This window comes from Malaclemys terrapin, chromosome 2, assembly GCF_027887155.1.
Source record: "Malaclemys terrapin pileata isolate rMalTer1 chromosome 2, rMalTer1.hap1, whole genome shotgun sequence".
NCBI lineage: Eukaryota > Metazoa > Chordata > Testudines > Emydidae > Malaclemys > Malaclemys terrapin.
Genome location: NC_071506.1, coordinates 57606985 through 57634958, shown reverse-complemented (window position 1 = coordinate 57634958; position 27974 = coordinate 57606985). Strand labels below are relative to the sequence as shown.

General features: G+C 37.8%; 1 protein-coding gene across 14 annotated transcripts in view; it reads right to left on the bottom strand.

Annotated features, from left to right (window-relative positions):
• EYA1 (EYA transcriptional coactivator and phosphatase 1) overlaps positions 1 to 27974 on the bottom strand; it is a 238688-nt gene that overhangs the window by 129457 nt on the left and 81257 nt on the right. For 3 of the 14 annotated variants that reach the window (XM_054019693.1, XM_054019695.1, XM_054019699.1), the window contains exon 1: positions 255 to 509. The exons of 5 other annotated variants lie outside the window; for them this stretch is intronic. The gene's annotated coding sequence lies outside the window, so the exon portion shown is untranslated. Of the gene's footprint in view, positions 1 to 254; positions 516 to 2143; positions 2253 to 27974 lie in introns of those variants that run through there. 6 more of the 14 variants (XM_054019690.1, XM_054019697.1, XM_054019691.1 and 3 more) reach the window with 5 other exon arrangements.

The following is a 27974-nucleotide window of genomic DNA, read 5'->3' as shown; positions in this document are numbered from 1 at the left end:
CTGTTAAAACTGTTGATTTATAATTGGGTATTAACCTAACCATGAAATGGAGAAAGTACTTATGGATGGGATCTCATGCAAAGTTGCTGAAGTACTTGGAAAAGTACACATTGTTTTGCAATTAGGCCATTTCATGAGGTTGTTGGCTTTTTTTAAGCTTCAACAGAAAAGACCTAGTGTTATCTTCCTGCTTTGCATCGCAGGACAGCTGTTGTCACTCCATGCAATTTTTAAAACAGCCGGTTTGTACTTACAGTGATTGGATCTGCTGTATCCACCAGTTTTATGTGCTCCCTTCACGTTCTCTGACTTAAACCACCATTCCTCACATAGCTTTATTCCTGGGTAAAGTAGAGTGCGGAGCTTTGCTGCCGACTGCCCTGGTTTTTAGTAGCTCTCAGTCGAACACGAGAACAGAAGTGAAGCGTCTCTGGAGGGCAAACCCGAGCTCAGAGCAAAATCTTGTGTGATTGCTGCTGCAGGCTCTGCCTGCAAAAGCGTGGGGGGGGGGGAAGGGAAGAGGGAGCAAGTTTTCCAGAAAGAAAAACCACCAAGTGGACTTTCACAGGAAGACTTAGAGTCGGAAGTGGCACTGGGGAGTTTGTGTCTAGCACCAAACTCTGAACCATTAGCTCCCACTGTTCTGTTTAGTAACAGCTTTGAGGAATGGGCTGTTCCCCCCACTGAACAGCAACAGATAATATCTGAGAGCCTTAGACAAAGAAACAGCAGAATCTTCATCCCTTCTATTTGTTTGCTCAGTCTTGTAGGTCTGCCCATGTAGCCTCAGGGCTTTTTGTTTTGTTTTTGTAATGCAAACCACAGCTATTCTCTTGTCCTAACCTTATTGGTTTAAATGTAACAATTGAAATGAGCCCTGTGCTGTCTGACTCAACCTTGCTGCTATAGAAAAATTTAGTATGTAAATGAAGGAGCCTATGATATCTGAATAAACAGCTGCTGTGGGTGAAGAACATAGCTCAAGCGCTCTGTCAACAAGCAGTGTCTCTTTCTCCTCCAGCTAGCCATTCATATCTTCTGGTGGCAATTACACAAGATTTCTTTTCCATCTTTTTCTGCTTCTCGCTAGAAAAAGTAGTGAGTACTTTTTTTGGTTCAGTAATATATTTTTAAAAATTTAACTCAGTTTAAACTGCCCGTTTTCATTAAGCCAGGTTTAAAGAAAAGCCACAACAAATAGAAAAGCTGGAATTAAACAAACATTATTACCTCAATAAGTGAAGCTAAACAAGGATATTCACAGAAACTCTTAAGCACACAAAATATAAGTGCAGACATGCAATTCTGATAGATATTTGATGATAAATATTACCAATTCAAAGATTACCTGGTAAAGAAAATATCTGCTCATACTGTACAACCTTTTTCACACTGAAGTCTGCCCAATGCAATTTTAAGCTATTTAACACAATATCTGGAACCTCCTAACAGTGCATAACATACAGATACACGTGAAATACCTGTATGTCTCAAAACAATCAGAACTGAGTTTACAAGGCATTTGACTTGTATTTTAAAGTATTAGTACTCAATTATCAGTATTAATGTCTTATCATTTTTTTCAAAAATGTGTAATGGCCATTTCCAATGAAATGAGAGGAAATGTACGCTATGTAGTTAAAAAGTTAGATGTGACATCAACTAAACACTGAAATATATAAAGTTTAGATCTCAGCACTCTTGTATTTAAATAATTTATTTAATGTAAAATGTATTTTAATATAAACTCATTTCAGATCTCTTAAGTTAATATTATTGCATTTTTGTTTATTCACATTGAAAACGGCCTATTAAAAATTAAAAAACATATATAAATTAAGTGTAAAACATTGAATATATAATATGTAGTAACTAAATTTTGACACGTTTTCTTTGGATGACTTTGTTCTTTTATAAAATATTTTTCAGTTAGCTTAACTCTTATATTTTCCAAACTTTTAGAGCAAAAATAATCAAAGTATGATGAGAAAACCAGTCTGATTATTTACAATAGAAATACTTGAAACTATGCCCAGTTCTAATGTATTAAATAAAATTTAGTCTTATCTGGAATAAACAGATTTAAAATGTTTTTCATTGACAAAATGTGTTGTTATATACTGTACTGGTAACATAGCCTTACCTTAATTTAACTAATGAAAGCAATACTTCTAGATGAGAAAAATCTTCTGGCTATCATATCCAAGTAAGTGACATTTTCTGGAGAAAGCACCTCAGGAAAGCAAACCGTTTTGCCAAAGCTACAGGACGACCTCAAGCTGCAAACACACCTAGGGTTGCATTTTGTTTAGTGCAGAAAAGCAATCTCGGGATAGTCACATACCATATATGGGAGTTCAGGTCAAAATAAGCAGATTTCTATTGGGCCTGCCCATGTAGCCAGCATAAACTGAATTAGTTTACTTCTTTATACTCGCATAACATTTCGCATGCTAAAAATACTGTTTATGATGTTTTATATTAAGCTGTAAAAGAAATACAAATATGTTATCATGGAGATACCCAGTTTTGTCAGGTAAAATTAAATAAGAGAATGAAATACAAATAAACAGTAATTGTTCTGTGGAATCTCAGCCTGTTTCAAAAAGAGTTTAGTTTGAAGTCCTTACTGGTGTGGCATGTATAAGTGTTAATTACTTTGTTTTGAAAAAAAACAAAAACAAAAACACATGCTCAACTTTACTCCCTTCAGGAGAGCCATCTACTTAAATGAACAAAATTATACACATGCTTTTGCAGAATGAAGGCCCGAGTTATTTTGGAGAAATTTCAAAACTGAAACATGTTGTTATGTATTATCTAACATTTTAAAACATTACTCAATATCCCTTTTTAATAAATAAATAAATAAATAAATCAACAAACCTTTAAAAATCCAGAAGTTGCTATGTAAAGACAAAAATAGTTTAAACATATAAGTAAAGACTCAAGACTCCTAGTAATGTAGATTATTGCCACACAAACACATTTCATTTTATTTTTTTTTAAATCAAATACACAGTTATATGAAATAAATGTAGCCATTCTGAAACCTTTGCTTACTAAAACAGATACATCTTCTATAGTTTAATTTTGTATTTGTATGACTAAGGAATCAGTCCTTAATGGAAGTGCCTGAATAAGAATTTCAGGAGTGTGTCCTATATCTGTATTCAAAAAAACCCACACACAGACAGTCTAATACAGTGGTGGCAGACATGGGGTGAGCTACAGTCAGGTATAAGATAGTCAGGAAAAGGGCCCTTAGCACTGCAGGAAAAAAAATCTATTCTCAATATTTTAACATGTTCCATAGCATTCATGTTGGCAGTAGAAGATAATATGGTAATTGGAGCTATTTAAACACAACAGTTTCATATATAATAAAGCAAAAAAGAGGAGGCTGGTAGATAAAATAGGGTTCACTTTGTTTATATACACATTAAACTATGATTTAAAGTTCTTTATGCTGAACTCCAGTCTTCAGACATCAGAAGTCAATATACTTATTTCACGTTATGGTCTAAACTATGAACTTATTATACAGTTGATATTATGGGCCAGATCCTCAGATGGTTTAAATCAGCATAGCTTCATTGATATCAGTAACAATATGCTGATTTATACTAGCTGATGATCTCATCCTAGATAGCTATAAAAGGCCAGATTATGCATTTCTAATATGTAAAGCAGGGTTCTGCTTTACCTTACAGCCTCCCCTTAGCTGTGTTCCTTGATCCGCCACCTTGGTTTGAACACTCATGTCACCGAATGCCCAATCAGCACAGATTATGCTATTTACCACTTGCACCCCACCAGTAAATTATATAATTTTATATTATTGCTGAATTTGGAAGAGACTTTCATTACAGTTGCACGTGCTTACACCAGGTCTGAATTTGTCCTTATTCTGTATTCCTTGTATAACCAATCGCCATCCAAGGATTTATAAGAAATTAAGACTGGGCTCTTTATACATATACAATATCAAGTGTAAGATAAGCTCATAGAAAGCAGTTCCACCACCTTTACTTGCACTAAATAATTCCTTGCTCCACAAGTCCTTCCACTGGTTTTGAAACTGGGATCCCTTGGAACAGTAATTTTGGGGCATTTACATATATTGCAGTGACAGGCATATTACAAAAATTGACTAGATAAAGACAGAAGATCATGATGTAGAACAGTGGTATTAAGTATTTCAATATTTGTCTCCACATAAAAAGTACTACATAAACATTAAACCGATGCACAGGATGACTACCTGTATATTTTTTAGTTTGAAAACAAAAATAGAATACACTCTAAGATTTTTTTATTACTGAATGAAGTTCATTTTTGGACTCCCTACAACATTAATATAACATTCGAATCCCCTCAAATAGACAATATCTTTCCTATGTCTCCAAACAAGTTTTATTTTACACATAGCAGCTGTTGCCTAGATACATGCCTAGCTGTAGTAGAAGTTGGCAATGTTTGATGGGAGCTCTTAGTGCTTCATGCTACTGCGTTGATCAAAAATAGAAAGTCTTTGGTGATTACAAGCAAAGAAAAACAGTGGCAGAAGTCATCCATTCAAACAATTACTTCTGAAAAATATCACTAAGATTAGGAAGGACAGGGCTTGATTAATAAATTATTTACATTGAATTATGTTCTTTCAATTATGTTCTACTTAATATGTGTAATGATGAATTAAAGTATAATGCATAATCATTAAACATACAAACTGCTGACTGTAGTTATTAGTCAAAAGATATACCAATGGCTACATTAAATTAAATACCACTTTTTACAATAATCCATTAATTTCTGTGACTCTGAGATACAGTACTTATAGATTGTAAAATGACTATAAAGTCAAGTAACCCATAGACTTTCTGCAGAAGGAATGCCTACTATCTGTATTCAAAATCTAATTTGATAGCACTTATCTTGAAGATTCACTATTTTTCATCTAAAAATACATGAACAAAAAAATTGTGTGATGTGCACTTTCTTTTTTACCCTCATAATGGAAGATTATGTCTATCATTTGCTCTTCTAGGCATGCACTGAGTATATATATGTTTGAAGGTTTTCACTAAACAAGAGGTACAGTAAGAGGTAAGATAGAAGTATATATATTACATATATAAATAGTATAATATAGAGGAATATAGATATATATGGTATTCCAGTAGAAAATCAAAAAAAATTTTGTTTGCGGTGTTTGGGGTTTGTCTTGTCTTGTTTGTTTAAATGTGACAGTACATTTTAAATATCTGTAATACTATATATAGAGATTTCCTGTATTTTGTCTTACTCCACATTCCCCCAAATCTATCACTCTCCTCTCTCAGCAGTCTCTGTACTGAAAACATGTTTTTGGCTTTCATATGAAACCACTAATAGCTGTGATCCATGGAATGTTGTGAAGTGGATACTCTAGTCAGCAATGGCACCACTTCCCTAACAGTTGACCAGGCCATTGCCATGACATGCTACTGGCCCAAGCTGCGGGATCAAGACCTTACTCCTGATTCAGAGATTCCCAGCAGGATGCTATAACAACTCCACTAAGGACAACATCCTTTATTTTAATAATATTACATCTAGCTAATTGAATTTCTGAATATTATTTAAATAGTAAGCAGGTCCCTCAAAGTTCAATACCTTTTAAGGTGGGATTTTCAGAAGTGCCTAAGTGACTTGGGAGCACAAATCCAATTGAAATTCTATGGGACATGTGCTCCTAAGCCACTTAGGTACTTTTGAGAATCTCTCTCTTTAATATGAAAACCTCAATCTCGCAAACACTTAAGCATGTGAGTAACTTTATTCACATGGGCAGTCACACTGAAATCTATGGGACTGTTCCTGGGTAAAGCTATGCAATGTTTGTAGGATGAGGGCCTAAATGGAAAGAGCAACCTGGGAACTGCTAACACTATTTTTAATGATTTACATAACCGCCTTTATGCTATCTCAGCATGAAAAGACAGAATATATTCAAAACCAGTAATATAATCACCAGTCATTATAAAGAGTTATAGATAATTTGTTTATTCATTATAACAAGCAAGTCATCAAATACACTAATGATGAACTGTATAGATTATTATTATTAATATAAGTTATAATGAACAGTTTCTAACAGTAAAAAGAACAGGGGTACTTGTGGCACCTTAGAGACTAACAAATTTATTAGAGCATAAGCTTTCGTGGACTACAGCCCACTTCTTAGTGACAGTATATAAAAGAATTAAACACAACTTATAGATTGTGTTTTAACTAACAGAATAATCGGGTGTTTTCTGACATTATGATTAATTGGCCACTATAAACAATATAAAATATTATTTTGTAAATTTGAAGCTTTTAGGTAGGTAGTTCTCCAAGACCTACTTTTTAAAAACTTTCTTCATCTTTGATTTATTGATACCTTGTATAAGATGGAAGTAGCAATATCATTACCACTTTGCTCAGAGCAATAACTTGGCCAGCTACATAAATTCAGTACACTGTATAACATAAGCCATCTCAGCAACACTGGATTGTCTTTTCTCTAACCATTTTTCCGGTAACGTGCACAAAACCAGTTTTGTGAGCACCTCCCATAAGGTGTAACAGGAGCTGGAAAATCACTGTTTGTTTTTCAGTTCTGAATTACAAACCAGCTCATAATTTTTAAATTCTGCAAGAACAACATGCATGTCAACTAACGTCAGAAATTATGAGTTTATTTGTTGTGAATCCCATTTTGTTATTATTTCCTAACTTTATGCCATATATTTTTTTCCTCCTAGCATTGGTAAAGTCACTGTTCAACAGTAGATGGAGTAGTGGGTAATTACTGTATCTTGGTTATTTGTCAGTATCTGGATAAGTTTTTGACCAATGACAGACAAGACTAAAATTAATAAAAGGTGAATTTGCTGCTTAATTTAAAAAAAATTAAGCATCTAAGAGGAATGGTAAAAATTAAATGTCCAAGCTCAAATCTGACAAAATAGTTACGAAAAGACTTACAATTGTTCATAAAACACACACTGTAAGTTTGTTCATAACTTTCTAAATCACAAACCTTGGGTTAGTTGAATATAATAAATATGTATGTCCTCAACCTTCAAATACTCAATCAGCCACAAGTATTTTTCTTTCGGCGTACAGGAATGGTGAAGTGTCTTCTAAAAGTGAAGTTCATAAATATTCCATGCTTTGGGCCTTGTAATGAAAAGGAAAAAGTGCAAGTCTAAATTAAAATAATCATTACATGGACAACTTATTTTCACACTTCCATCAATTGTTTCCCCATTGAATTGTTTAATTGCAATCAACCCTAGTGATTTGCTTTGATCTTTACTAGCAATTACATCATGCACATTCATTTGTTTGCCAAGGGTCCAATCTTTCTCCCATTGGGTCTCAGTTGTAATTATATTCACAGAAATTCCAATTGTTGCATACTAGATTTTGGAACGTTGTATAATCACTTAGAATCGGGCTGCTATATTTGTTGTTACAAAGCAACTGCAGAGGAAAACCTTTCATATGGCTTCAAAGTCCCCTCCCCCACCTCCTCCTGCTTCCTTCCAGCAGCACTAACTCTTTTTTTGCTGCAATCTCACAAATCGGAAAAAGAGTAACCTCTAAAGCTGTTTTAGACTGAAGGTCAGAATTCAAAGGATTGTAACTTAATCCATATAGCACTGTAATCACATTGCTATTGGAAACACACCCAGAAGCACCAGTATTCTAGATGTTTTTATTAAGCAATGTCAATAGGTATACAATCTGGATTTTTTTCCTGTACTGTAGTTTATCTAGACTCATACTTGCAGGAGATCAAGTTGCTTTCTGCCACTGAACTTTACTTTAGTGTTATGTGAGGTAAGGAAACTGGACTCTCTGTTACATGCTAATGAAAACAACAGTTTCAGTTTGTTTATCTTAATACTTACAAGAGGCACCTCTTACAGCCTAAATGTAAACAACCTTAAACTCTTTAGTCCTTGCATACTTTCAGGGTGCTAATAATTTTTAAAAAAATAAAGCACATTATTATTGATGTGTTTCAATCTATACTTCCTGCCCGAAAACAGAGCTCCTTTAAGAGATGTCTAATTCCTGAGCCACTGTGATCAATTCAGTTATAGATCAAGAAAACCTATATTGTCATTCCATGAACACAAGATGCCAGGACCCTTTCAGAGTTAGAAGCAGCAGAGTAAATATCATAGGGGGCACTCTGTAGTTTCTCTCTCAGGTCAAATTCCCACTGACTTCCAGGTAGGGTGACCAGACAGCAAATGTGAAAAATCGGGACAGGGGGTGGGGGGGTAATAGGAGCCTATATAAGAAAAAGATCCAAAAATCAGGACTGTCCCTATAAAATCAGGACATCTGGTCACCCTACTTCCAGGGGAGTCAGGCCCGAAGTCTTCAGGACGGACCAATAAGAATATAGGGCTAAATTCTCAAAGGCCAGGGGTTTCGGCTTCCTTTTTTGCAGTCACTACCCCGAGTACTTGCCCTTCCAACTATCTAATTTGTTCCCATAATCAAGTAGTCAAAGGACCAGATACTTCTGAAATCACCCACAGAAGTTAGGCCTCCCTTTTGAAAGTTTGTCTTAAGGTCGTCTTGTAAATATCTGGAAGTAAAAATTCTTATGTTAGCAAAATACATCACATAGGCCAACACTATTGCTAAATTATTTTTTCAGAGTTTCATGGGTAAGGAAAAAAAAAAAAAGGAAATGCGTGACCTAATCCTCAACTGACAAACTGTTATAGCTCCACTGAAGTCAACAGAACTATGCCAATTTACATCTGCTGAGGATCTGTCTCTGGGTGTATAAAATTGACCATAAGCAACCCATTGTTTACAGAATAGTTAATAATAGAAAAATTGTTACAGGTAGTCAACATGGTCAGGGGAAACAAGAAATGTGACTATAAACACAGTGGGTCAATACATACGAAGAATTTGAAGCCTAGATATCCAAATCAGCCTAGCTGAGAAAAGAGAGTCAAATTCCATTGCTAAATTTTAATTATACAGTATTTTGATTTGAAAAAGCTAGATTTTGACAGCTATATTTGTATATAGGGTGCATCTGTGATAAGAACTTTTATACAACATTTATAGGCAGGCTTTGTAGACCCATATTATTGTCCTTTTATTCATAATTATTTTAAGATACTTGCGTCTATTTTTTTAAAAATGTAGTCGATACAGAAACTCTGTCTAATGTTTTTAATTCACTGAGGATTCGTCACGTTCACATTTTCCGATATTCTTTAGAAGCAGCAAAACCGGAGTTAGATATGTTGTGTATCAGTGGAAGGTGGCTTAAAGCATATTTGACATTCTACTTTATTTTCCCTTCAATAGATTTTGGACTAATAAGAAGGGTAAGCAAAAAATAATGACGAGAAAAGGTTATTTTGACATATCCAACCAAAACTCGAATTGTACTGATACAGACTGACTGCGATTCAAGTAATTGTCTTTTGTCATTGGGAAAACAAATAACGGAGATGTCAGCCTGTTTGAGGGAGAGGATACTCATGGTACTGCAATGGTGACACCCTTGCTGGCTGATCCATAGAGCTCCAATTAGTTGTGGCCTTAAGGGAGGGCTGTTCACTTTTTCTTCCTTTCCCAGCCAGCCAGAGATGAACTGTTTCTCCTGCTGGGTGGGGAAAGGCAAAACAAACAAACAAACAAAACCCCAGAATGGAGACATCTAATGAGGATTCTTATGCATAACAAAGTATTTTGAATTCAACAGGAGGTTCAGGAACTATTTAGCACATGCAAATAATACCCTAGTTCAGAAGAGAAGGGGAAAATCAGAACGAACATGGACCATCTTTTTGTTATGTGTGTCTGAAACCTAACAGAGTGGGGCCTGTGCTCTCTAGGTGCTATCACGGTATCCTTAGTAACAGTAATAGGATCCCTTCTACCCTGCCCAGGATGTACATCTGCAGGTATTTTTCTTATTTAAAACTTCTCACATAGATTTAATTAAGAGAACACTATAAATGTCTTCACCTTCAAAATACCACAAACTGATCAAATAATTAATACAGTCGTTAGACTCTGTATTGAAAGAAGACCAATTTGCATTGGATCCTCCTTTTGTGGAATCATTTTTTTCCAGAAAGCTGCTGAACTTAACAATATGCAAAATAGTATTCCATGTATAGCAAAAATGATGGCTTATGGAGTTTTTGTTTATTTATTTATGTCTTCATAAGTAAATAAAGTACTTACACTGTTGTACATTTTAATCGGTTATAAAATAATTCTGGGCTGATCAAAGATTTCTGAATATAATCAGTGACAGAAGTCTGCAAGTGGTAGAATCTCTCTTTCACCTTTAGCAGCTGAAAAATGTATGCACTGCACAGTACGTTTCAGTTGTGCATATATTATAGGTATATCAGACACTCCTGTAGGACAATGCTGTGAATATTTATAGCAGTTCAGAAGCTGCGTGAGGTAGGCCCCAAACCTGCGACCTGACCCATATGGGCAGACCCTCACAGAGCCCCATTGACTTCAATGGGAGTGTGTGCAGGCATAAAAATTCACCCCCATGGATCAGATTGCAGGATCTCTGCATGACATTTGGACTTGCTGCTGCCTGCCAATACCCTGGTTTCCTCAAATCTGAACTGGTGAGATGTACCATAAAATTATCTGAAAAGCACAACAACAAATAAAAAAATAGCCAAAGGTTACTACAGAGTAAAAACATGTCCTATTAATTCACTTAGAGAAATTGACTTGCTGCTTTAGAGTATGTCTACACTGCAGCCAGGAGTGAACCGCCTAGTTCAGACAGACAGATTCATGCTCGTGCGCTAAAAACAGCAGTGTGGATATTGCAGCTTGGACTCTCAAGCCCACCTTACTCCCTAGGCTTGAGAGGCCTGAGCCACAACATCCACAATGCTATTTTTAGCATGCTAATTTGAGCCCTGCTAGTGTGTGTCTGACTAATTGGATTGGGGGTTTGCACTCAGCTACAACGTAGACATACCCTTACAGGCCCTGATTCAGAGTTTTGTATTGGTTCAGAAATCCACTGGGGGAAAAGAATCATATTGATTTAAGAGAGTACTTCCAAAGTCTTGGTTTGCTAAATCTTTAACCTTAACTAGGGTAACCAGACAGTAAGTGTGAAAAATCGGGATGGGGGTGGGGAGTAATAGGAGCCTATATAAGAAAAAGCCCCCAAAATCAGGACTGTCCCTATAAAATTGGGACATCTGGTCACCCTAACCTTAACATCTTATTGAATAATTTAAAGATATGGGCAAAAATTTCAAGCTCTGGCTCTGATCTTGCAAAACTTAAGCATGTGCATAACTTTACTCATGTCAGTTAATTAAGCCTGTAATACCAATAAGTCTTCCCTCAAAATAGTTGAAAACTCAAATGGCACATAAACAACAGCAGAGCATCAATTTTAAAGTTGACAGTAAACAAACATGAAAATACATGTGGTGAGATCAGTGGGACGTATCTAAAATAATAAATAATAAGAATGTATATGACAACATTCAGACCTTATAAATGCCTATATCTGTATAATATAACCATATCAGTGTGGCTCAGCTGAGGAGATGCTTAATTTGTTAAGTATTCTCTTTGCATAAATACCCATAAGCCATCTTTTATTATTGAAACCCAAGGTGACCATGGTTGGGGGTGGAGGACAGGCAGAACCTGTTTTTCCACTAACATAGGACCTGATCCAAGGCAGAGAAAACTCCATGGAAAGAATCCCGTTCACTTCCACAGGCTTTGGATCAGGTCCATGCTCAGGAAATATGTCCCAATTAATAATTTATTATTTGGATCTTTATTCTCCTCTGTAAAATGTGCAATTGGATTCAAGCTATTTTAAAACTAGTTTCAAAGACTAATTTAAACATGAATAAGTCTGGAATATCCTTTTTTAAAATTGTTTGACACCCGCCCCCCCCCCAAAAATCAAACATTTGGTCTTCTAAATGTGTAGTTTGAAGTCCTTACATTAAAACTGGTCTCTAAACACTGAGTTGAGGCCACAGTAATACACATTACTTATGAAGTGTATTCTATTATTCATCTTGTATTATTGACTGTTAGCTAACAGTCATAATCAGAAACAAAACGCTTCAGCACGGAGTGGCCTCAGTCTTAGATCTGTCTAATTTGTGTCCAAACTATAGCTATTTAGAGTGTGCTGAAGGCTGGTGAGAAAACACAGAGTCCAGCCCAAGCAATTGGGGTATTTGGGGCAAACCTGAAAACAACAGGTATTACAACTTCAGGCTTACTCCAATAAAAAGGTACTTTGTATAAGCCATAGATAATCATCCATCTTCATGATTTTAAGCCTGAGGCATCTTAACATTTGTTTTACATAAACACAAATCATGTCACGAACCTGCATATTCATTGCCACACATTTTTACTAATTATGTTTAAGATGGGGGAGAAATAGAGGGTGAAATCCTGGTCCCATTGAACTCAAAGGGAGTTTTGCCATTGGCTTCGGTGGAGCAACGATTTCACCCAGAGTGTATATATCAAGGATACTGTCTGATCTTCCTTGATTTGTAGTTGGGGAATGCTTATCTTTCCACTTCAGCAGTTTTCCCCACAATTTCACATTCAGAAATTAGCCCATACTTGGGTGCTTAGCGTATTTCTCAGCCACAACCTGTGAAGCAGTCACACTTGCAGACTGCTTCAACACATGATCTCCTTTCAATTAGGTACAACTTTTAGACTTTCTTTTGGCCTGATTCTACCATTCCATTCACAGTGAATGTATGATTTAAACTGAACTACTTTTGCAGTAAAGTATGACTTAATACGAGTAACAGTGGAGGAATCGGTCCCTTTGTCTGTGGTCTAAGCATTTTGAATATTTGTATCTATTCTCTATGAAACCTGGAAGTGCACCTTGTTTTTAACAGAAATTGTTAAACACACACACACACACACACACACACACACAGACACACACACACACTGAAGAAAATAGACCGGGGTCGACAACCTTTCAGAAGTGGTGTGCCAAGTCTTCATTTATTCACTCTAATTAAAGGTTTTGCGTGCCAGTAATACATTTTAACGTTTTTAGAAGGTCTCTTTCTATAAGTCTATAATATATAACTAAACTATTGTTGTATGTAAAGTAAATAAGGTTTTTAAAATGTTTAAGAAGCTTCATTTAAAATTAAATTAAAAAGCAGAGCTCCCCGGACCAGTGGCCAGGACCCAGGCAGTGTGAGTGCCACTGAAAATCAGCTTCTGTGCCGCCTTTGGCACCCGTGCTATAGGTTGCCTACCCCTGAAATAGACCTTCTTTGAAAACAGAACTTTGTGTGCAAAATCATTGACTTCTTTGAAATCTTCCATTTTTCGCAAAAGATTTCACATTTTTATCAAAGTCATCTTTGAAATAGTTACTGAGTATGATTTTGGTATAAATTTCAGTATAAAGTATTGATAAAAATATCATGGAAATTTTGTTTAAAATGAAAAATGGGTACATGTCAAAACAGATTTTTTTTTTCCAAATTTTCACACAAAACTGTTTTTCCATTTTACAACCAGCTCTATCCTGAAACAGACACAATTTTGATTACATACAAACCAAGAAATACATAAGAATAAACACACATTTATTGAGTGAATTCATTTATTTTCTCTCATCTGCCTGTAATCACAACAATTGGCTTTCTTAGTGCAACTCTGCTAAATGTACCCAAATCATCTTTTCATGTTATCTACATCATGCAAGAGTGTTTAATTTATTCCATCTTGATCAACCATCTTATTTGATTTTTCCTCTATTTACATAATTCCTTGTTAGCTCAGGAAATTACTTTTCAGACAGTGCCTACTGAAAAGTCAATGTGTTGTTCAACACCGTGTCTGGGCCCTAATCAAGTTATAGTATCTACTGGAGAACCAATTCCCACACCCCTTGGTGACTGTCCTGTGGAGCTGAGTATGAGAAGCTCATTTCCCTCCTGTGAACTTTACCGATGAAGGTGGGAGGGGGGAACAGAAGAAATTAAAGACAGTTCATGTTAACGTGTTCTTTTGTCGGCTGTCTCAGTTCTCCTGCTCTGAATCACCAAAGACATTGCAATATCTCAACATCCAGAGAGGAATAAGCCTATCAGTACAGATTCTGAATGATTTATTTCTATAATCGACACCTCTAGTTCTCCCCTCGGATTCTGCCCTCTGAGGCTGCACTGCCTATACCTCTGTGTTTGATAGGGAGGGTGGTTTTTTTTTTTTTACCACTTTTCTTGCCCCAGGGTTAGGTTGCTATACATTTCTCCTCATCTCTTTTAGGTTCCTCCTAAAATTATTCCAATATCCTAATCTTGGTGGCAGACAGTTTAGAAGGGGATGCAAGCAGCCTTCGTCATGTGGGGAGGAGACCCAGGAGATCTAACTGGCATCCTATTCAGGGATACGGTTTGAGGGGGAGGTTACATGTGAAGTCTACTGGACCTTCCAATGTGGGAGGTTTGGGGTTATGAACATATGTTAAGCTGTTTTATTATTTTTAGTATCTTTGAACAGTTGTCTTTTATCATAGGATTCTTTTGGTGGTGATAGAGAAGTTAAGATAAGTTGACAAGATTCTAACTATAGGAGGGAGGAACTAATTGGTATTGAACTACAATCCAGGGATACTATTTTGAGGGGAGATTATTGGTGCATGTGACCAGGTTTCTGGGTGTAGGAGCTATTTAGACAACTATTTGTTTAGCACTATATGGGAGCAGCTAGAGGGTGGGTAGTTTACTTGAAAGGTTTTAAGGTACTATTGCATCTAGACAGCCCTTGTATACTCCCTGGAGGTCACTATTCTGTCAGTCAGCTGTAGCACCCTTTGATGGCCATCTTAGGATGGCCAAGAGGGTAATACAATGCTCTTAGGACTGGAAATTCTTTTGGGGAGCTTCATTCTCTCAAGTCCTATCATGGGAGAGGGAGAAGATGGCAAAAGATGATGATCATTTTCCAGATGTATACTATGGCTTCATTTTGCATTTTCCCCTTCTGGTGAATAGACAATCAGATGTCAGTCATCTGCTTTAGGGTTTATGCCATTGAATGCAAAGATGGTGACTAATGAAGTTAACTCCATTCATGATTTGGTTAAGCATTAGCACCCCAACTTTTTAATGTATAACAGTGTTGGAGAACACTGTAGATGTGGGCTCTAAGCCCAACTTTGTGCTCCCCGGATCTTTGGGCTAGTTGATCATAGGTCCAGTCCCCAGACAGAGCAGCTTCAGAGCAGGTTAAGCCAGCTTTGGGACTGATTTGTATGGCCAGTGCCAGTGCAGTGCAAAGCAGTCTTATTATACTGGGAGATCTGACCCTGTAACTACCCTCTTGATTGAGACAGTCATCTGCCATTCATTACATACCCTTAACTATAACTTCTTCTATTTTTACAAGTGTTTACTGGTTCAGGTGACTCGAAGTCTAAATAAGAAAAGTATTTTTCTCTTTTTATATTTTTGAAAAATGAGTTATTTTACAGGTTTTTGTATTTAAGTATCTCTTTTTCCAATCAAGTTTGTTTTCTGCTTCTGTGTGAATGTGGTGGTTATGTCACTATCTTGGGGTTTTGCTTCCTTGTGCATTTTGTCTCTGATTGCATAAATATTCATAGGGAGACACCTAGGGAAAATTTTCGAAGTGGTGCACAGAGACTGAGCTAAGCAGTTCCTATTAATGTTAATGAGAGTCACATGGCTACATTCTCGCATTCTAATTTGAAAATTTGCCTTCTGCTTTTCACCATTTAAAGTAAGTGTACTATTCTAAGTATGTAGTCTTTGCATCTCCCTGTTCTGCAATCTATAAATATGCAAGAGACATCACTCTCTCTCTCTCTCCATATAGCTACTTCAGGATACTCCTATAGTATTTCATCCACAGAAGGAAGAGTCTCAACTTAATCACATTACAAACTCCTAGTGCTGCTGTTATCCTGGTTCCAAAGCTGCTTCTACCAAATCCTATGTCAATTTACTTATTTATTTAGATATACAAGCTAAAAAAAAAAGCCTATCCTTGGAGCCTCTGACATAATTAAAAGTATAGTTACATGAAGATAAAACCAACAGCTTCCCTAAAACCAAAAGAAGAAATAACCAACCAGGTATTTCAAAGGCAAAAAATACCTCACCACACCCATCTGGATCAGCCTTTCCTTCTCCAAAGCTTGGGTAATGAGACGAGTCTTTCAGGGTGCCCTGAAGGTCAGCTCCAACTTATTTTGGACCTAGGGTGTGGGTGGAGTGAATTCCAAAGTTGAGAGATTCCCCAGGATTTATACCTTGCCAACAACTCCATCTTAGATAGCAAGCGAGCGCTAGCTGGAGCTTTGTGGATTGCAAATGTAGCAGTGTGGGCAGAGAGGTGGTCTTTCAAACTGACAGGATAAAAGCTATTTAGGGCTCTATAAATACAAAAACAAAACCACTACCTTAAATTGCACCCAGCCAATTTGGTGTCATGTACTCATGAGAAGCTAGGCAGCTTAGAATGCAGTAGCCTGCCTACTACACCAACATCATTTTCCTGAATCATTTAAGGTATAACCCCCTATGGAATGCATTGCAATAGTATAATCTTGAGGTGACAAAGACATGTATTACAGGGTCAAGGTCTACATCCAAAAAAAATCATCACTATCTCTAGGCCTAGCAAAGAAGAAAATAGTATTCCTGGTTTACTGTTGCTATATGTTTGTCCAACAACAGCTGCGGGTGCAACCGTATCCCCAGATTATGAACTCTAACAATAAATGGTGAGTATATACCCTTCTTAAAGCCTTGCCCCATCTTCCAGATGTTTTCCCCAGCCTATCACATTGGTCTTATCTGGACTGAGCTTCAACCTGCTAGTCCTCATCCATGCTTTCTCTTTATTAAAACACTAAAGCATTCAATATAATTGACTAGATCAGATGAGACAGAGAAATAGAGCTGGGGTATCAGCAGTACACTAAAGAGCACATTAGCCCACACTTCCTGACTAAACTTCCAAATTGGCCTCAGATACATTTTGAACAACCCCTCCCTTCCCCCCACCCCCTGCCCAAAAGCCCAAGAGTTTTGGAAAGGATGAATCCTTGTTCACAGCATGATCCAACCTCCAACAGATGTGATTTAGCAAAACATTTTCTATATATGTAGGCTATGCCATAACTGCTTACTGCAGCATTTCTTGCACTTATTTCTAAAGCATCTGGCACTGGCCAGCAACAGGACACTGTTCTAGATGGACCACAGGTCTGATCTGGTAAAGCAATTCCTATACGTCTATATGTCACAAGGTGACTGGCCCTTCAAGGGGAGATGGGTCCAGATCTACCTGTGACACACTTAGCTCATCTCCACATGTGGAAAAAATTACAGGCAGGTCATGTGACTAAACCAGGCACAAGACAGAAGCCTGTGGAGAACCAAAAAGAGAAGAGAGATTCCAGGTAGGAAGCCCTGAGAGTTGGTGCTTGGTAGAGAGCAGAGAGAGATTTAAGGGAGCCCAGGAGAGCCTGAGGACTGAGAGATGAGCCCAGCGTGGGGGGCTGAAGAGTGAAATCTGAAGAAAAGACAGACACTCAGGAAGGGTTTTGCCCAGCTTGAGGCTAGAGAGGAAGATTCTTGTTTGGACATGGGTACCCTGGAAGGGATGGACTTTAACGTTTATTATTTAACCCAAGGGCAAAGTTACTGCAGCAAATCACCACAGCATCCAAAGCAGGCTGGAAGGTCAGGAGAGCCAATCTGAGGGAGAGCAACTATGGCAGCAGCTAGCACAAAGCCAGACTAGAGAGACAGCACTGCTATATTATATAAGAGGGAGGTGGACAAAATGAAACCCTTCTGAATCCCACATGAGAGAGCACTTGAAGCAAAACAATGAGTAACCAAAACTGCCCTCTGAGATCTCTCAGAGATATGAACAAACCCACATAAGGGCAGCAGTATTGACTTCTACTATGATTTGCTGGCAAGTCAAACACACACACTTGTGATCAAAGGCATCAAAGGCAACTGATAGATCTAACAATATCATCATGAACATCTGATATTCATTCATGATGATATCATCTATCATTCCTACTAAGGCAGACTCCGTCCCATAACCAGGTCTATAACCAGATTGACAAGAATCAAGATCTAACAGACAATACTCAAAGTTGTCTCACTTTTGCATTTTCAGGAGGGCCTGCAAAACATTTGGTTTGTTGGAAAAAGGATTCCTGTCCATGACTTCTCACTATGGTTAGCCTTATGATTTTGGAGAGGTTTAATGAAATAATTCCAAACTTAACAGACCCTTCTTAACAGTTGCCTCTCTCCTTAGCCACGCTCATTAGGTGCGCAGGCTCCGGAAGGGTCTGCCTCCAATCTGTAAGTTTTAGGATTTAGATCACTTTACATAGTTGTCAGAACTCCTCAGTGAGGTAGGTAAGAACTATCACCCCCATTTTACAGATGTAGAAACTAAGGAACAAAGAGGTTGAGACTAACATTTTAAAACATGGGTGTATAAGTTAAGCATCTACAGGTGCCTGATGAAAAGTTTCATGTGTGTGTCTTAACAAGAGCCACAAAGGGAGTTATTGTCAGAGCTGGGAATAGTTCCTTGCTCAGTGACCTTGACTATTCTGCTCAGGGCTGCACAAAAGCAGGGGCAAAAGGGGCAGTTTGCCCTACACTCCTTGTTTGAGAGGCCTCCCAAAACTACAGAGGAGTGGCCAGACCAAATTTGAGTGGGAGGCTTTGCAATCTGGACTCACTCCCCTGCCCAACTGGGCCCAGAAACCACTGTTGCTGCTGCCGTTGGCATCATCGCCCAGGCCTGAGGTGACTTGCCATGCTGACAGCCTGGATTACGGATACCTCTCTGAGCAGCAGCGGGACTGGACTTCAGGGACACACACAAGGCAGTCTCCCCCAACACACACACACACAAGGCAGAGTCTCGTTATGCCTGTGGGGAGAACAGCAAACTTACGGTCTGGGCCCTCTTCTTACCCTCTATTGTCTGCATGGCAATTTTTTTGGACGGGCAGGAGACCTCAGTTTCAGATGTTGCCCTGGGCCCCCCAAGACCTCGGTGTAGCCCTGATTCTGCTTTATATGCTGTTAAGCTTCCCATTGTTTGGCTAGAGGTCAAACTGGTTGCCCAGCAGAGGTTCTGATTCAGCCTCAGGCAGCCAGCTGGTGGGGGCTCGCAGAACCAAAGTGATATTAACAGCAGTTTGGGCAGCATTGTCACCTGTAACTATCAACTTGATTCTGGGATCTTCCTAAAAATAGCAAGAGACCTATGGTTAGAATTCCTCTGAATCCCAAAACCCAGTCCTTGGTGGCTGTGAGGGAATAGTGAGTAACCTGTGAGCCTCAGAAAATCCTTGCTATTGGTTTATATTTCCCAGGCTACTTCCCAAGGAAAAAGCCAAGAAACTTACTTTTAATAAAATGAAAGATGAGATTCTTTTTTACTTCTTGGACCTCTAAAATAATGGGGATCCCATGGCTGCTGGCTTTATGGGACCACAAAGGCAAGCTCTGCCCATAACTGTCCAGTTAGAACATGATCCTTAATTAGTATTTGTAGCTATACATGCTAAACAGCAATGGGCATAAAACTGAGCCCATTGAGAATCTCTCTTCTCATGTTAGCAGGGGGAGTTTAATTTGACTGATGGGGAATGGCCAACCCATAGGGTCCTGGTTGGAGGATGGGTGTGCGCTCATCCTTGTCCTCTCTCCACACCCAGAATTCATGCAGAGTTCATGTGTGTGGCACAGACAGTGGAGCACACCTCCACCTCCCCAAGCTGCCCATTGGCCAATTCAGGAGTGGGAGAAAGCAGACTGGTTCCAGCAAACCTTGCCTCCCTGTGTGTTTAAGCATTTTGGTGCTGAAAGTTGCCTGTCCACCCACCCTACCCAACAGGCAGTGTAGTTGTCATAGGGAGTTTCCAGGTTTGCTGTGCCTCTAATCTTTTAGGGATCAGGAAAGAATTTTTCCCTTGGGGCAAGACTGACAAGATATCCAGTGGGTTTTTTTCCACCTTACTCATAACATCCTGGAACATCCTGGTACATAATAAGGATAAGACAGGGTACATTTAAAAAAAATAAAGAAGAGGAGGTAATAAACGAAAACAACATACAGTGAGTGCTCAGTGAGGGTCAGAGGCTTCAAGGGGCCAGCACCCAGGATGAACCTGAGTACAGGCCCCAGGAGAGATTGGTGGACCCATTTAGCCTGTGAAATGAGAGGAGTCTTAAATCCTCCCAGACTGAGCTCCTCACCTGAATGTTCGTCCCCCCCCCCTCCTAGAGACAGAGTGGTGGATTTAATCACTGGGCTGAATTATGAATTGAGTACTGGGGATTTGATTACAAGAGCCAGTTCTCATCCCTAGGTTAGTTGTGTTACCTTTTCCAGGAGAAGATGGTGATACTCAGCAATGGGCTACAAGGGATTTAGCTAAGGGAGCATTCCTTGGTTGTGAGGTTATTCATCCTTCTATTGGACCCAATTAATGCCTACTGGTTAAGGCAGAGATCAACCTCTCCACAACATCTGAATATTCAAGTTAATAAAGTTAAATCCATTCATGTGTCTATGTTGTTATTCTCCTGTGTATTTTGATCAACAAGCCAAGCACTGAAAGATGTGTAGATGTGTAAAAATGCAAATGTTTAATGTCTTTAAATATTCAAGAAATTAATGTGCATAAAGCAGCAACAAAATACAAATTATATTTAAAATTACTCTTGCATTTAACAAAACACACTATGCACCTAGTAATTAGTAATACTTAGTTTCTGTTACAGAATAAATGGTGACTGTAACTTGGAAATATCAATAACAATGCATCTTTTTTGTTTCCAAGTCTAGCCTCCCTTGCTAGAAATCAACCAGAAGAGTAAGGACAAGAGAAAACCACACACTATTATTTTTCAGTTCTTCACTTCATCAGTAGCTCTCTCCCTGTAGGTCCCACTGGTCCTCAAACTATAGAAGCAACTTTGCTGCACATACTGCATTCAGAACGCAACACAGTGTAAAACTGTAGAAATAAAACAGACTATATGATCATCAAACCAAATTATATTGAGGGTTTTTATTTAATAAAATTTTCCCACCTCAGCCAATTCCAATTTTTGCTGACAGAACAACTTCTTTGGATTGAGAGAAGTAATAATGTGATACATCCTCAGTCACTGGAAATCTCTTATGTATCTAGCCACAGTAGTAAAACTGCATCTCAAGAAAACAAGTTCATGATAGAGTCAATGGAGGAAAGGAAAGGAAAGTACAGATGCAGAAACCTTCTATCTTTTTGCTGAGTTTTTCTTCTTGCCAGAGCTCATGCATCTCAGCTTGAGAGGTCCATTCTTCCATCTTATAAGTCATTCCAGTGTCCTAAATTGAGAGGCATCTCAAACTGATGTTGTACACAGCTATGGCCAAGGAAGTAGCTATCCTCTCTCATCTGGAGTACACATCACTTCATGAACATTCTGCAGTATTCATCAGAAGTTCAATTCTTCCATCTCACCATTAGCAGATGATCAAGAGTGAACTGGCTATCAGTAAGGGAAATGATTTTCCTGTTGAAGTGACAAGAACCTGCAGAGATATTTATGATATTGGTGTTTATTTGGCTGAGTATAAGAGAATAAAATGAAAGAGCACATTATGGATGTATTGAGGAAAGAGGGCTGTTCTTGGCTTAGCAACTCCAAAAAGAGCAATAACACCCCTGCCTCCCCCCCCCCACAAGAATGACTGTGTGTATGAGCTACAGAATGACTTGATTTTATATAAACCCAGTCTTAGTATAGTAGGCTGGGAATCCTGGAGACCCTCAGGCTATTTCAAGGAAGTAAGGAAGCATTCCAGTACCCTGGGCCCCAAAGTGAAGACAGATAGCTTCACAGTGGCTGGAAGAACCACAAATTCTCCCTCCTCTAGGGTTTCCAACTTTCTGATATCAGAAAACTGAACACCCTTGCCCAATGGGAGCTGCGGAGCCAGTGCTCAGGGCCTGGCAGCGCGCGGAACCTCCGAGGTCACCCCTGCGCCTAGGGGCCGCAGGGCCATGCCAGCCACTTCCAGGAGCTGCGCAGAGCTCAGTTCAAGAAATGAAGGAGGAAGGGGAAAACTGCCAATTTACCAACCCTCAATCTCAAATATAGTCATGGTCAGCCAGCCAGTCATCCCACAAAGCTTTCAAGATTCAGAATGCAAAAGACAGGGAGAAGAATCAAGTATTTGCTAAGATTTACGGCTTTCCGAATCCTAGTTACTCTGAATACTTAAATTAAATGCTTGGAACTGTTAGCTAATAGCAAAAATATACAGTTTTTGTGGAGTGGGGAAAGGAGGATTGTGCTCTTTTTATTAAGAGTCATCAACAAAACATACATACCATAAAATTACTTACATAATGTACAGAAGAAAACCAATCAGTTTCTCCTTCAATGGCTTCTACTACTCCCTCTTCTTGCTCTCTATTGGTATCCCTACAAGTTCCTTAGGAATCTCCTTTTTTCTACTCTACGAGATTCAATCTACTCTCATAGTTTAAATTATATCTATGCCAATGACTCTCAAATCCACTTCTTTATCCATAGCTGTGGTCAAGCTGTTTTAATGCTCTTTCTCTCTTCTCGTCCTGGTTGTCTCACCACCAAGTCATATTCAACATGGTGAAAATTCTTTCCCTCCAAACCCTTGCCATCCTTCCCTTCTCAATTATAATAGAAAATTTCACCAGCCTCCCTGTCACCCAAGTTCACAACTTCAATGGCATATTCAACTCTTCTCTACTCCATGCACCAAATATTGTCAGTACTTCCTTTAAAGTACCTTAACATCTGTCCTGCCCTCTGTATCCCAAAGGGTCCTAAAAATCATTGATCATCTTTCATAGTGGCTACGGTATCCTCCTTTCTTGACTCACTGCTATTCAGTTCACTCCACTCCAGCCTATCCAAAAAACTATTATTAAACACTCTTCTTACCCTGTCCAGCTGCTCTGCATTCCACTCTCAGGATCCACATCCTTTAACTGGCTCCTCCTTGCCTTCTAAATCACACTGAAGTATCTCAAATGCACAGTCAAGGCTTTGAACAACTTCACCCCTGTAGACATCTCTGTTTTCTCCTATTCTCCACTTACTCCTATCTACTCTTGTATCCTTATTCCACTCTCTTTTTCACACTTTCTTCCCTGGTGGCTCCTACTCTTCACTCAAAGACTAAACAGCAATACCCCTCACCTTCAAATCCCTCCTTCAAACATAGTTATTCTGCAAAGTCTTCAGAAATGTCCTTCCAGGTTTCCACCACCACCACCTCCAACCAATGCTGGCATCCACCTAAATGTGTCCTGTTTTGACTGAGCATATACTAGTATGTAAGCCCTTGAAAGGAGATCTGTACCTTCGGATATAATTGTACAGAACTGGTCAGCATTCACAACAACATTGTACCAATGGCAAAAGAGACAAGAGTTCTTCTCTCAACTTCTATTAATTCTATAACTTTTATTTAACCTTTCTATTTTTTGCTAAATTTTTTATTATACCTTGTTGTAGATTCTAATGTGCGTTCTAACTCTAATTTCACCAAACAGTTGTTGGTTATGGCAGTCCCATCGGTTAAAGTGTGATACATATTTTTGGGCAAAATTATATTTCATAGCTATAGTAGGAGTTTGGACTTGTTCTCATAGCTTGGTTCTGCTAACCAGGAGACCTGATTACTAATCCTGGCATTGACACTGGCTTGCTGTGCCCCAGTCTCCCTATCTGGAAAATGGCTATCAAAATATCTTACTACCTTTATCTAATTTACAGGAGTATAGTCAGGGTTAATCAGTTAATATTTATTATCTCAGGTGGAAAGTGCCCCCCATACAGTCTCACTTGAACAAGAAACATGAGCATTTTTGAAGGTGGATAGAATTTTGTAACATTTTAAAAGCATTTGCTATATTTAAAGGCTATTGTTGTTAACTTCACCATTCAGTTGTACACATCATCTAACCAGATGCTGCTGATCAGTTATGTCCATGTTATTTGTAAAAGCGAAAAACAAGCAATCTTGTGATGACTATGCAATTTTGAAAATGACAAGCTCTCTGAAATCCTGCCCTGAGCCCCACAGAACTCCAGATAAATAATTAATTACATATTGATGAGATCTGATAAAAAAGAGCTCTGAGCTGTGTTGACATTTATGTCTTCTTCATAACATTCACCAGAAAGTATCATTCCATTTGAAACAATTTTTGGAAACCTAACTGTTTTCCTCTTTCTAGCTTTTTTTGAAAGATCGAGTGATGCAGTATTTCTGGCAACTGCAGACTTGGTTACTGAAATTTTATTTCCAACATACATTAAGTGCATCCTTAAAATGCAGTTCTATGGTCAATTACTTTATATTCTCAGAATGTTATATTCTTTCAGTAATGCATAAGAAATTATTATATGCTTAATACTTATCTCAGTTTAAGCTATCTTATATATTTTCTTTTAAATGCTCTAATTAGACATTAAAACTTCTGTGCATAACTTGGGTATCTGTTAGTAGCTCAGCATGGCATAATACAACCAGAAAAAATAAACCAAATCCAAAGAGACTGGTTGTAAGCCTTATTAAACAACACTTGAAAAAGTTACACCAAATAATTAGAGCAACACAGGATACTGTATCTGTGTTTTCCTCTCTATTTTCCTATTTCATTTGCTCTTAACTGAACCAGGATGGCATGCATATTTCTACTATAGCTCCACTGTTACAGTACTTCAGATGCACTTAATAAATTGCACCTTCCATGAAAAGAAAAGGTGATGGATTGAAAAATGTTTAGCACTACCATACATAATTGATAGGATCCCTAGTGCAAATAAGTGTCTGATAAATAATTAAATTTAATCTCATTATAAGAGTTTTCATAATGGGATAATTTAATTAAATGAAAGCCAAAGGGTTTCTAGGGGTTGAAAGATGCTAGTATTGCTATATTTGGCTAATGGTCTGGGGATAGTATAGTGAAGAAGGGTAATTCACATGGGTACATGCATTATTTAATGAATCCCTCGGAGATGGAGGAAAGGACAGATCAATGATAACTTGTCATTTTATCATTGCTTACAAAGCACATTTAAACAACCTGGGAAATGTTAAAAAAAAAAAAAAGAACAAAAAAATCTTGCAGTTCTTGGAAAGACATCAGTTGTCTCAGTGTCGTCATACACACCATACATTTTCTTTTCAGATATGTAATTTCACTTCAACTAACATTGCTAAATTTTGTCCCCCTCTCATAATGAAAATAAGAGAAAAACCTTACAAGCTACTGTACAGTTAGGTCGAGTCTGCCTCTAAGTGAAAGTTATAATGGATACAGCATGTATATCTGATACTAAAAAATTGATAGCTATGTCATCTGGGACCCATTAACAAGCTTTTTGAGCAAGCAGAGTTTTGTGCTTTGAGTCTCCAGAAGCACTTAGCTAGACTAGGATACTAAAACCATAGAGTCTAAGCAGTTATCTCATTTACAGGTGATCAGTTATGAATTAATATCAATGATGAAGAGTATATCTTTTCAGATAAGAAAAGTGTCATCTTGTAAACAGTAAAAGTACAAGACCTAAAAACTGAACAGAGTGGCTTTGTCATCTAAAACTACTAAGGAGACATTCTTTTCTAATGAAATATACAAACTACCATTATATTAGAAAATGCTGTGTTCATTCGCAAACTGTCAACATAGCAATTGCCATGCCACATCAGTCCTGCAGGTTTTCTCCAAAGCTAGCTAGGACTAGAGGTTTTAAAGAGAGAAACCCTTATAGAACAACCTGCCCATAAGGGGAAGTTTCTTACTAGCTCCAAGCAATTAGACATTGGCTTCTGCCCTGAAATATGATAATTACATAACTTTTTAAACAATCCCATTTAATGTAACTGTAGATGTTTGCATCCAAATAAATGTCTAATCCTTTTTGAATCCAAGTGAATTTTTTGACATCAATTATATCTTTTGGAAGTGAGTTTCATAGGCTAATTATGTGTTATGTAAAAAAAGTGTTTTCATTTATCAATTTAAATTAACTACCTTTCAGTTTCCTTGATGTCCCCACTTGTTGTTCACTCAACATCCTAATATTTCCCTTTTTGATTGCTGTTGTGCATAAAACAGAAGTTCCCATGAGATGTCCACAATGATGCCCAGGTCTTTTTCCTCAATGGTTTCAGTTACTTTGGAATCTCATGTTGTGCACAAATAGTTCATATTATCCCTTCCAATGTGTGTTACCTTACATTTGTCAAAATTAAATTTAATCTGTCATTGTGCTTCCCAGTTGCCCAGCCCGGTTATGTTCCTCTGAAATTCCTCAGTGTTTTCTACTCCTTATCTTAAATAATTGTCTCAATAGTAAATTTTGCCCCCCTCAGCACTTAACCCTTATTCTGATTGACAAGTGAAAATACTGAACATGGAATTTCTTGAGACACTACACAATTAAAGTTTTGACATGGTGAAAATTGACCATTTATTCCCATTCTGTTTTTCGTCTCTTAGCCAGTTTTTAATCTGGACAAAACTTCACCTCTAACCTCATGACTACTTAGTTTTCAGAATATCATGTAGTGTGGGATTTCACCAAAAGCTTTTTGAAATTTCAAATAAATTCTATAGCCTAGATCTTTTTATCCACTATCTTGAAGACAAAAAGAATTCAGAAGCCTCACATGTTTGTCCATGTCATATCCATATTGATCTAAGTGTTTTATAACTCTATAATTGTTTCAACCAATTTACCTGGAAGTACAGCTCACCTGACCTGTAATTTCCAAGATCACCTGCACCCTTTATGAAGATCAAACATTTGCTGCTTTCCAGACCTCCAGTATAGCAGGTGATTTTAATGAGAGAATTCATATTTTAATTAATAGAACTGGTTGAAAACTGGGTAAATACTTTGGGGAAATTCTCACCGTCTTTCATTAAAAAACAAACAAATTTTGAAATTTTTGACCAACTCTATTTATGAACAGTTCAGCCATTCACTTCTCACTTTCCTTCAGTATTCTTGGTTACTTGTTACTGTTCGTTAGTCCGTTCAGCATCTCCTCTTGGAACTGAAAACTCCAGCAGTACCTCATCTTTGTTACCTTATAAGAGTACGTCTTTGTATATATTTTCTTTATTATGTGATGCAAAGGAATCATTTAGCTTCTCTGAAAGTCCCTTTCCTCCTTAATTTTTCTGTTTATTACCTGGTGGTTCAGAGGAGCCACTGATTCTCACTGACTTTCCGAAAATGAATGATTGAGATGGTTCTTGTTAAGGGAACTAGCAAAAACTCCCTAGAGAAATGACCACAAATTATTTTTAAAGTAGTTATCTCATTTACAGGTGATCAGTTATGAATTAATATCAATGATGAAGAGTATATCTTTTCAGATAAGAAAAGTGTCATCTTAAAGTAGTCTGTTTGTTTTATGCTTCTGAAGGCAATCAGCAATTTCTATGTATTGTGAGAGACATCAAGGCCAACATTTTCTGCTTAAAGTTCAACAATTAAATAAGTGGCCTGATTTTCAGAGATTTTCATCTCCTACTGACTTCAGGGAGAGCTGTGTGTGTTCAAACCAGGTCATTTCTACTATAATGCCTTGCCTCATGAACCCAGGTTTGAAACTAATTGTCCTTTTCCATTCTCCCACTTCCTAAGGCACAGTCAACTGTTTAAAACTCTGGGGTTTGTGTGTGTTTTTATTCAAGTCTATTTAATTCAAATGCCATAGAAACAGTTGGGAGGAAGGATTTCTTTGCTGAACATTTAATAACCCACCCTTCAATTAAGAGCTAAGGAAGC